Source organism: Panulirus ornatus, chromosome 5, assembly GCF_036320965.1.
Source record: "Panulirus ornatus isolate Po-2019 chromosome 5, ASM3632096v1, whole genome shotgun sequence".
In the NCBI taxonomy this organism is placed as follows: domain Eukaryota; kingdom Metazoa; phylum Arthropoda; class Malacostraca; order Decapoda; family Palinuridae; genus Panulirus; species Panulirus ornatus.
Genome location: NC_092228.1, coordinates 48,025,801 through 48,038,244, shown reverse-complemented (window position 1 = coordinate 48,038,244; position 12,444 = coordinate 48,025,801). Strand labels below are relative to the sequence as shown.

The following is a 12,444-nucleotide window of genomic DNA, read 5'->3' as shown; positions in this document are numbered from 1 at the left end:
TTTTTATTTCCACACATCTCTCTTACCCTTACGTTACTTACTCGATCAAACCACCTCACACCACACATTGTCCTCAAACATCTCATTTCCAGCACATCCATCCTCCTGCGCACAACTCTATCCATAGCCCATGCCTCGCAACCATACAACATTGTTGGAACCACTATTCCTTCAAACATACCCATTTTTGCTTTCCGAGATAATGTTCTCGACTTCCACACATTCTTCAAGGCTCCCAGAATTTTCGCCCCCTCCCCAACCCTATGATCCACTTCCGCTTCCATAGTTCCATCCGCTCCCAGATCCACTCCCAGATATCTAAAACACTTCACTTCCTCCAGTTTTTCTCCATTCAAACTCACCTCCCAATTGACTTGACCCTCAACCCTACTGTACCTAATAAGCTTGCTCTTATTCACATTTACTCTTAACTTTCTTCTTCCACACACTTTACCAAACTCAGTCACCAGCTTCTGCAGTTTCTCACATGAATCAGCCACCAGCGCTGTATCATCAGCAAACAACAACTGACTCACTTCCCAAGCTCTCTCATCCCCAACAGACTTCATACTTGCCCCTCTTTCCAAAACTCTTGCATTCACCTCCCTAACAACCCCATCCATAAACAAATTAAACAACCATGGAGACATCACACACCCCTGCCGCAAACCTACATTCAACCAATCACTTTCCTCTCTTCCTACACGTACACATGCCTTACATCCTCGATAAAAACTTTTCACTGCTTCTAACAACTTGCCTCCCACACCATATATTCTTAATACCTTCCACAGAGCATCTCTATCAACTCTATCATATGCCTTCTCCAGATCCATAAATGCTACATACAAATCCATTTGCTTTTCTAAGTATTTCTCACATACATTCTTCAAAGCAAACACCTGATCCACACATCCTCTACCACTTCTGAAACCACACTGCTCTTCCCCAATCTGATGCTCTGTACATGCCTTCACCCTCTCAATCAATACCCTCCCATATAATTTACCAGGAATACTCAACAAACTTATACCTCTGTAATTTGAGCACTCACTCTTATCCCCTTTGCCTTTGTACAATGGCACTATGCACGCATTCCGCCAATCCTCAGGCACCTCACCATGAGTCATACATACATTAAATAACCTTATCAACCAGTCAACAATACAGTCACCCCCTTTTTTAATAAATATATATATATATATATATATATATATATATATATTTTCTTTTTTCATACTATTCGCTATTTCCCGCATTAGCGAGGTAGCGTTAAGAACAGAGGACTCAGCCTTTGAGGGAACATCCTCACTTGGCCCCCTTCTCTGTTCCTTCTTTAGGAAAATGAAAAATGAGAGGGGAGGATTTCCAGCCCCCCGTTCCCTTCCCTTTTAGTTGCCTTCTACGACACGCAGGGAATACGTGGGAAGAATTCTTTCTCCCCTATCCCCAGGGATAATATATATATATATATATATATATATATATATATATATATATATATATATATATATATATATATATACTTTATTGGGAAGCGAGTCAGTTTTGTTCGGTGATGATACAGCGCTGGTGGCTGATTCATGTGAGAAACTGCAGAAGCTGGTGACTGAGTTTGGTAAAGTGTGTGAAAGAAGAAAGTTAAGAGTAAATGTGAATAAGAGCAAGGTAATTAGGTACAGTAGGGTCAAGTCATTTGGGAGGTAATTTTGAATGGAGAAAAACTGGAGCAAGTAAAGTGTTTTAGATATCTGGGAGTGGATCTGGCAGCGGATGGAACCATGGAAGCGGAAGTGGATCATAGGGTGGGGGAGGGGCGAAAATCCTGGGAGCCTTGAAGAATGTGTGGAAGTCGAGAACATTATCTCGGAGAGCAAAAATGGGTATGTTTGAAGGAATAGTGGTTCCATCAATGTTGTATGGTTGTGAGGCGTGAGCTATGGATAGAGTTGTGCGCAGGAGGATGGATGTGCTGGAAATGAGATGTTTGAGGACAATGTGTGGTGTGAGGTGGTTTGATCGAGTAAGTAACGTAAGGGTAAGAGATGTGTGGAAATAAAAAGAGCGTGGTTGAGAGAGCAGAAGAGGGTGTTTTGAAATGGTTTGGGCACATGGAGAGAATGAGTGAGGAAAGATTGACCAAGAGGATATATGTGTCGGAGGTGGAGGGAACGAGGAGAAGTGGGAGACCAAATTGGAGGTGGAAAGATGGAAAGAAAAAGATTTTGTGTGATCGGGGCCTGAACATGCAGGAGGGTGAAAGGAGGGCAAGGAATAGAGTGAATTGGATCGATGTGGTATACCGGGGTCGACATGCTGTCAGTGGATTGAATCAGGGCATGTGAAGCATCTGGGGTAAACCATGGAAAGCTGTGTAGGTATGTATATTTGTGTGTGTGGACGTATGTATATACATGTGTATGGGGGTGGGTTGGGCCATTTCTTTCGTCTGTTTCCTTGCGCTACCTCGCAAACGCGGGAGACCGGCAAAAAAAAAAAAATATTTTTTTTTATTATTTATTTTGCTTTGTTGCTGTCTCCCGCGTTAGCGAGGTAGCGCAAGGAAACAGACGAAAGAAATGCCCAACCCACCCACATACACCTGTATATACATACACACCCACACACGCAAATATACATGTATATATGTATATATACACATACAGACATATATTCCTAAGAGTCCATAGGAAAATGAAAAATGAAAAGTTCCCAAGTGCACTTTCGTGTAATAATCACATCATCATGGGAGACACGAGAGAAATATATGTCAGTTGATATACATCGAAGAGACGAAGCTAGGACGCCATTTGGTAAACATGTGATTGTCCAAAACATACAGCGAGTGTTCATAAACTTATCGTTTTACAAATCTTATAAACAATAAAGTTATCTAATTTGTACAGACCATCATTAATATTAAGATTATAATTCTTTGTGTATTTAATAATAGAAGATTCAATGATATTTCTCTTGGTAATAGAGTTAGAGTTAACAACTGAGATGGCGTCACTCCAGTCAATACAATGATCATAGTTTTTAACATGATTAAACAAGGCATTTGATTCTTGTCCCGTTCTTATACTATATCTATGTTGCTTAAGTCTAACAGAAAGATCCTTACCAGTCTGACCAACATAGAATTTATCACAGTTTCCACAAGGAACTTTATAGATGCAACCAAGAGAATTTTCTGGGGAATTCCTGATTAAGATATTCTTTATAGTATTATTGTAACATCTTGTTGGAACATCTTATTGAAAACAGCGACTGGACCAAGAACACAAACCCATATTTTGTGGTAAACCTGTCTAATAAACAACTAGATAAAGATTCCTTGTATGCATTAGGCTATGGTTTAAGTTTTGTGTGCTCTGACAGAGAAGCCAGCTGTGTTGATGTCACAGTCTTTTTGTAATTTAGAAAAATACAGTAATTTAAGTAATGATGATATTAATATTTGCAAGGGTTTAGTGTATGCCAGTTTGTCAAAACCAGTGGAAGCTAAATGCCTTAAAAGATTCATAAGAGCTATCAACACCTTAAATAAGACAAGGATATACATATTACTAAAGCAGATAAGGCTAACACTGTTGTGATTTTAGACAAAAGTAACTATATATCGAAAATGAATGATCTAAATGATAACACAACATATTCTAAACTTAGTAAAAATCCCTTAGAAGCCGTTAATTCTCACTTCAAGAAAGAAATGAAGTTGTTGTTGAAAGGTAACATTTCTCTTATCAAAAATTTGTCATCTTTGTCCCCTTCATTGCCATATATGTATGGACTTATCAAAACACATAAACAGAATTTTCCAGCAAGACCTATAGTGAGTTCAGTAGGCTCCATCACATATAAATTATCAAAATGGTGAGTTTCCTTATTAAGCCCTTTAGTTGGTGAGGTATCAAATTCTAATATCATGAACAATGTAGATTTAGTCAAGCTAAACAATATCAATATTAATTTTGATTTCAAAATAGTTAGCTTTGATGTTTCCTCACTTTTCACTAAAGTTCCAGTTGATGACCTTTTAGAATATTTATTTGATGTCTTGGATGATATTCATTTACCTGTTTCAATGTCTAATTTCATTGAACTGATAAAATTGTGTATAAAAGACTGTGTATTTCAATTTAATGGAGATTATTATGCTAAAAAAATTGGTATGACAATGGGTAACCCTCTTTCACCTGTACTAAGTAATCTTTATATGGAGTTTTTTTAAACAAAATTACTAAAGGATACCTTACCTTCTAATGCAATTTGGTTTAGGTATGTAGATGATGTTCTTTGTGTTTGGCCAACAAATGAAAATTTACAAATATTTCTCCCCTTACTTAACAATTTAGTACCTTCCATCAAATTTACTGCAGTAAATGAAAATAATGGTATATTACCATTTTTAGATTGCATGATCCATAGACAAGGAAACAAGTTTAAGTTTAACATATACAGAAAACCCACCAATGTATGCTCATATATCCATTATTACTCAACTCAATATGACAGAGTTAAATTATCATTTCAATCTATGTTCCTAAGGGCATTACGTATTTGCTGTCCAGAGTTTATTGATGATGAGTTTGAGAAGATATATTCTATTGGATCTAAGTTAAAGTACCCTAGATCTTTCATTGATAAATCCCTTAAGTTAGCAAAGAAATCATTTTATAGAGTTGAGCCCAAACCTCCCATTGACACCAAGAATCTTTTAGTTCTCTCTTTTAATAATAATTTCACTTTGCTTCCCATGTTGCTTAAATCCTTTAATGTAAATGTTGCCTTTAGCAACAATAATACTATAAAGAATATCTTAATCAGGAATTCACCAGAAAATTCTCTTGGTTGCATCTATAAAGTTCCTTGTGGAAACTGTGATAAATTCTATGTTGGTCAGACTGGTAAGGATCTTTCTGTCAGACTTAAGCAACATAAATATAGTATAAGAACGGGACAAGAATCAAATGCCTTGTTTAATCATGCTAAAACCTATGATCATTGTATTGACTGGAGTAACACCATCTCACTTGTTAACTCTAACTCTATTACCAAGAGAAATATCATTGAATCTTCTATTATTAAATACACAAAGAATTATAATCTTAATATTAGTGATGGTCTGTACAAATAAGATAACTTTATTGTTAATAAGATTTGTAAAATGATAAGTTTATGAACGCTCGTTGTATGTTTTGGACAATCACATGTTTACCAAATGGCATCCTAGCTTCGTCTCTTCGATGTATATCAACTGACTGTTATATTTCTCTCGTGTCTCCCCTGATGATGTGATTATTACACGAAAGTGCACTTGGGAACTTCGTGTTTCATTTTCCCCGTGGACTCATAGGAATATCTTGATCACGCGCAAAATTGTGATCCTTTCCAACAGACATATATATGTATATATACACATACAGACATATACATAATTCATACTGTCTGCCTTTATTCATTCCCATCGCCACCCTGCCACACATGAAATAACAACCCCCTCCCCCTAAATGTGTGTGAGGTAGCACTAGGAAAAGACAACAAAGGCCCCATTCGTTCAAACTCAGTCTCTAGCTGTCATGTAATAATGCACCGAAACCACAGCTCCCTTTCCACATCCAGGCCCCACAGAACTCTCCATGGTTTACCCCAGACGCTTCACATGCTCTGGTTCAATCCATTGACAGCACTTCGACCCCGGTATACCACATCATTCCAATTCACTCTATTCCTTGCCCGCCTTTCACCCCCCTGCATCTTCAGGCCCCAATCACTCAAAATCTTTTTCATTCCATCTTTCCACCTCCAATTTCGTCTCCCACTGTTCCTCATTCCCTCCACCTCTGAAACATATATCCTCTTGGTCAATCTTTCCTCACTCATTCTCTCCATGTGACCAAACCATTTCAAAACACCCTCTTCTGCTCTCTCAACCACACTCTTTTTATTACCACACATCTCTCTTGCCCTTACATTACTTACTCGATCAAACCACCTCACACCACATATTGTCCTCAAACATCTTATTTCCAGCACATCCACCCTCCTCCGCACAACTCTATCCATAGCCCACGCCTTGCAACCATACAACATTGTTGGAACCACTATTCCTTCAAACATACCCATTTCTGCTTTCCAAGATAATGTTCTCGACTTCTACACATTCTTCAAGACTCCCAGAATTTTCGCCCCCTCCCCCACCCTATGATTGACTTCCGCTTCCATAGCTCCATCCGCTGCCAAATCCACTCCCAGTTATCTAAAACAATTCACTTCATCCAGTTTTTCTCCATTCAAACTTACCTCCCAATTGACTTGTCCCTCAACCCTACTGTACCTAATAACCTTGCTCTTATTCACATTTACTCTTAACTTTCTTCTTTCACACACTTTACCAAACTCAGTCACCAGTTTCTGCAGTTTCTCACATGAATCAGCCAACAGCGCTGTATCATCAGCGAACAACAACTGACTCACTTCCCAAGATCTCTCATCCACAACAGACTTCATACTTGCTCCTCTTTCCAAAACTCTTGCATTCACCTCCCTAACAACCCCATCCATAAACAAATTAAACAACCATGGAGACATCACACACCCCTTCCGCAAACCTACAGTCACTGAGAGCCAATCACTTTCCTCTCTTCCTACACGTACACATGCCTTACATCCTCGATAAAAACTTTTCACTGCTTCTAACAACTTGCCTCCCACACCATATATTCTTAATACCTTCCACGGAGCATCTCTATCAACTCTATCATATGCCTTCTGCAGATCCATAAATTCTACATACAAATCCATTTGCTTTTCTAAGTATTTCTCACATACATTCTTCAAAGCAAACACCTGATCCACACATCGCCTACCACTTCTGAAACCACACTGCTCTTCCCCAATCTGATGCTCTGTACATGCCTTCACCCTCTCAATCAATACCCTCCCATATAATTTACCAGGAATACTCAACAAACTTATACCTCTGTAATTTGAGCACTCACTCTTATACCCTTTGCCTTTGTACAATGGCACTATGCAAGCATTCCGCCAATCCTCAGGCACCTCACCATGAGTCATACATACATTATATAACCTTACCAACCAGTCAACAATAGAGTCACCCCCCTTTTTTTTTTTATAAATTCCACTGCAATACCTTTAATGGAAATAATTAATTCATACTATTTCATAACTTCTGAGGAGCATAAAAAATAATATGACATTTCCTATTCAGTTACAAACACTTTAAAATTTAATTCGAATATCTTAATCGACCAATCGTGGACATTTTCACCTTCATGCCTCGATTTGTGATAAGTGCTCGATATGTATGCAGTTCCATTTATACTTAGTACCTTCATATATAATCCCAAAGACAAAAGCTTTCCATCCATCAATCATCAATTTTATTTGCCAATCCTCTGGCTACAGTTGTAAACTGATAACGTTTACCTAGTCAATGACAGAGAAATTTTCTACAAAATAACTTAAGTGATGCATCAGTCACAGACCAAGACGATGACACAAGTGTCAATCACAAGTAAAATAATGCCCCCCACCCCCCCAGACAGAATGCATTGGTATTCTCGTTGCGATAACAATCGTTCTTACGATACATTTTAGCATCTTCGCCATTACTCTTACATGTATCCATATATAAGGTGGAGTTCCGACCACTGTTCAACGTCTTCACACCAACAGCCCTGACGCCTGAAGAACTCGACATCACAGCACTATTTTCTTCTAAAACCCGAAAAGGTATAGACCTCAGTAGACCAATGTCTTGTTAATCATTATCATAGTTATAATTACTGAGTCGAATACCTACCAGTGGTGAACAGATGCTAAAGATATTAGTAGATAATGCCTCTGTCTGTGTTTAGCTTCTTCTTCCTCGCAATGTTTACAAACGATTTGGACAACATTTGCTAATATCGATTTATTTAGAGTTTTGTACTTTTAAAAATGTTTTAAGTGCTTGCTTATAATTGGTTACATTTATCTCTGCTTATAATAATCAAAAGATATTAACTTGCATCTGACTTCATATATACATACATATAATACAAATATACATGAGGTTTGTACATAATATGGCAGATGTGTTGTGTGTTGATTTTGAAGCTGTCATTTAAATAAGGACTAAATAAGTAAATAAGAAACGATAATATATCACGAAAAATCACATTAAATATAACTACCAACAATTTGATTACTTTATCATGATATAGTTTTTTTGTTAAGAAATAATCTTCAGACTTTCTGTGAGATCGGCTTCAGAAAAATGAAAATATATGTCCATTCCACTGTAGAATAACATTCTCGCCATAAACTCTTGTTTCTTGGTCATTTCTCTCATTGTTAAGTATTTACTAATCATGAATTATGAAACAGAAACCTAAAGCTGTTGCTGTAAGTCAGTAGTCCAAGTTAGTAGCAGGGACTTAATAGACCACCATTTGAGTGCGGCAAGGTTATGGTCCGTACACAATAATAAAAAAAAAAGAATTTCCGTCTACATTATCCCGAGATTAAATAGTCTTGCTGAAGAGAAGGCTTTGAAAATTAGAAGATTCAACGTTCCTCAAACCATCCCGGGGTCTGATAGCTTAGAATGAAGTCAAACTTTCTTAGGGAGGTACCAAACTCCTTAATACGTCATTGAGATTGGGTATTCAAAGGTTTGAGGCCTAACGACTATCAGGGTCATTAAGCTGGGGCCAGCTTGATAATGGTACAGACACACCATCAACGGCCGGACGAGCGAGGGTCAGCAGTTGGATATTTCGCGCGACTTTTACCGGCAAGACCTCAGCTCAGGCCCTGCCAGGCGAACGTTATATGAGATTTTCTTTATTTCTTCAGTGAGGTTTTATATTTCTATATTGACCATAATCATGAGGAATAAAGGTAACAAAGCTCTGCAAGTGTTTTATAATCCCTATTTGGTTCATAAAGGACTAATTCATTTCTGGTATATTATAATTCCAAACCTTCGTCTCGACCACAACCTACGCCAATCAGTAAAGTTATTCAACTAAAGTTTCATGTATCAAAATGTACGCTAACTTACCTCACAGTCATGACGACCAACGTAATGATATAGTTCATAACTTGCTTGCTAACTTACCTCACAGTCATGACGACCAACGTAATGATATAGTTCATAACTTGCTTGCTAACTTACCTCACAGTCATGACAACCAACGTAATGATATAGTTCATAACTTGCTTGCTAACTTACCTCACAGTCATGACGACCAACGTAATGATATAGTTCATAACTTGCTTGCTAACTTACCTCACAGTCATGACGACCAACGTAATGATATAGTTCATAACTTGCTTGCTAACTTACCTCACAGTCATGACGACCAACGTAATGATATAGTTCATAACTTGCTTGCTAACTTACCTCACAGTCATGACGACCAACGTAATGATATAGTTCATAACTTGCTTGCTAACTTACCTCACAGTCATGACGACCAACGTAATGATATAGTTCATAACTTGCTTGCTAACTTACCTCACAGTCATGACGACCAACGTAATGATATAGTTCATAACTTGCTTGCTAACTTACCTCACAGTCATGACGACCAACGTAATGATATAGTTCATAACTTGCTTGCTAACTTACCTCACAGTCATGACGACCAACGTAATGATATAGTTCATAACTTGCTTGCTAACTTACCTCACAGTCATGACGACCAACGTAATGATATAGTTCATAACTTGCTTGCTAACTTACCTCACAGTCATGACGACCAACGTAATGATATAGTTCATAACTTGCTTGCTAACTTACCTCACAGTCATGACAACCAACGTAATGATATAGTTCATAACTTGCTTGCTAACTTACCTCACAGTCATGACGACCAACGTAATGATATAGTTCATAACTTGCTTGCTAACTTACCTCACAGTCATGACGACCAACGTAATGATATAGTTCATAACTTGCTTGCTAACTTACCTCACAGTCATGACGACCAACGTAATGATATAGTTCATAACTTGCTTGCTAACTTACCTCACAGTCATGACGACCAACGTAATGATATAGTTCATAACTTGCTTGCTAACTTACCTCACAGTCATGACGACCAACGTAATGATATAGTTCCATAACTTGCTTGCTAACTTACCTCACAGTCATGACGACCAACGTAATGATATAGTTCATAACTTGCTTGCTAACTTACCTCACAGTCATGACGACCAACGTAATGATATAGTTCATAACTTGCTTGCTAACTTACCTCACAGTCATGACGACCAACGTAATGATATAGTTCATAACTTGCTTGCTAACTTACCTCACAGTCATGACGACCAACGTAATGATATAGTTCATAACTTGCTTGCTAACTTACCTCACAGTCATGACGACCAACGTAATGATATAGTTCATAACTTGCTTGCTAACTTACCTCACAGTCATGACGACCAACGTAATGATATAGTTCATAACTTGCTTGCTAACTTACCTCACAGTCATGACGACCAACGTAATGATATAGTTCATAACTTGCTTGCTAACTTACCTCACAGTCATGACGACCAACGTAATGATATAGTTCATAACTTGCTTGCTAACTTACCTCACAGTCATGACGACCAACGTAATGATATAGTTCATAACTTGCTTGCTAACTTACCTCACAGTCATGACGACCAACGTAATGATATAGTTCATAACTTGCTTGCTAACTTACCTCACAGTCATGACGACCAACGTAATGATATAGTTCATAACTTGCTTGCTAACTTACCTCACAGTCATGACGACCAACGTAATGATATAGTTCATAACTTGCTTGCTAACTTACCTCACAGTCATGACGACCAACGTAATGATATAGTTCATAACTTGCTTGCTAACTTACCTCACAGTCATGACGACCAACGTAATGATATAGTTCATAACTTGCTTGCTAAGGAGGGCATGATGGCGGGTATTGCCCCTTTTTGGTGTGTCCCTAAAGTTCACTTTCTCGCTGGCTTGTGGTGTGTCCGCCACCTTGAGACATTTAACCTGATGGATCCTTCACTAGATCTGGCGTGCAGCTTATCAGTCACAATATCCTGCTTTCAAACGCCATGTCAGATTCATTTCACTTCTTTTATCGTGAATATGGCAAGAAACTCATCAATGAAGGAATAATATGGCAAGAAACTCATCAATGAAGGAATAATATGGCAAGAAACTCATCAATGAAGGAATAATATGGCAAGAAACTCATCAATGAAGGAATAATATGGCAAGAAACTCATCAATGAAGGAATAATATGGCAAGAAACTCATCAATGAAGGAATAATATGGCAAGAAACTCATCAATGAAGGAATAATATGGCAAGAAACTCATCAATGAAGGAATAATATGGCAAGAAACTCATCAATGAAGGAATAATATGGCAAGAAACTCATCAATGAAGGAATAATATGGCAAGAAACTCATCAATGAAGGAATAATATGGCAAGAAACTCATCAATGAAGGAATAATATGGCAAGAAACTCATCAATGAAGGAATAATATGGCAAGAAACTCATCAATGAAGGAATAATATGGCAAGAAACTCATCAATGAAGGAATAATATGGCAAGAAACTCATCAATGAAGGAATAATATGGCAAGAAACTCATCAATGAAGGAATAATATGGCAAGAAACTCATCAATGAAGGAATAATATGGCAAGAAACTCATCAATGAAGGAATAATATGGCAAGAAACTCATCAATGAAGGAATAATATGGCAAGAAACTCATCAATGAAGGAATAATATGGCAAGAAACTCATCAATGAAGGAATAATATGGCAAGAAACTCATCAATGAAGGAATAATGGAACTGTGGCCAAATCAACAGATGACAAACTGGAAGATCAAGGTATGTACTAGTTAAGTTTAGAAATTAACCACATCTGTAAGATCCTGTCAAGTGTTCACATTCCATGTTGATCGAGCGATGATTGTCGCTAGTGGACACATAACATGGGGTCAAAAACGCCTCCACACCCCCTCCACCCACATCATGAGACCTCAGCAGTGCCTCATACACACCCCCTCCACCCACATCATGAGACCTCATCAGAGCCTCCTACACACCCCCTCCACCCACATCATGAGACCTCAGCAGTGCCTCATACACACCCCCTCCACCCACATCATGAGACCTCATCAGAGCCTCCTACACACCCCCTCCACCCACATCATGAGACCTCAGCAGTGCCTCCTCCACACCCCCTCCACCCACATCATGAGACCTCATCAGAGCCTCCTCCACACCCCCTCCACCCACATCATGAGACCTCAGCAGTGCCTCATACACACCCCCTCCACCCACATCATGAGACTTCAGCAGTGCCTCCTACACACCCCCTCCACCCACATCACGAGACCTCAGCAGTGCCTCCTCCACACCCCCTC

The 12,444-nt window shown here is 38.5% G+C and overlaps 1 protein-coding gene across 3 annotated transcripts in view; it reads right to left on the bottom strand.

The window, feature by feature from the left end:
- LOC139748772 (polyadenylate-binding protein 2-like) overlaps window positions 1-7,923 on the bottom strand; it is a 284,468-nt gene extending 276,545 nt beyond the window's left edge. For all 3 annotated transcript variants that reach the window (XM_071662207.1, XM_071662205.1, XM_071662206.1), the window contains exon 1: window positions 7,832-7,923. The gene's annotated coding sequence lies outside the window, so the exon portion shown is untranslated. The remainder of the gene's footprint in view (window positions 1-7,831) is intronic.
- Window positions 7,924-12,444: the final 4,521 nt, after the last annotated feature.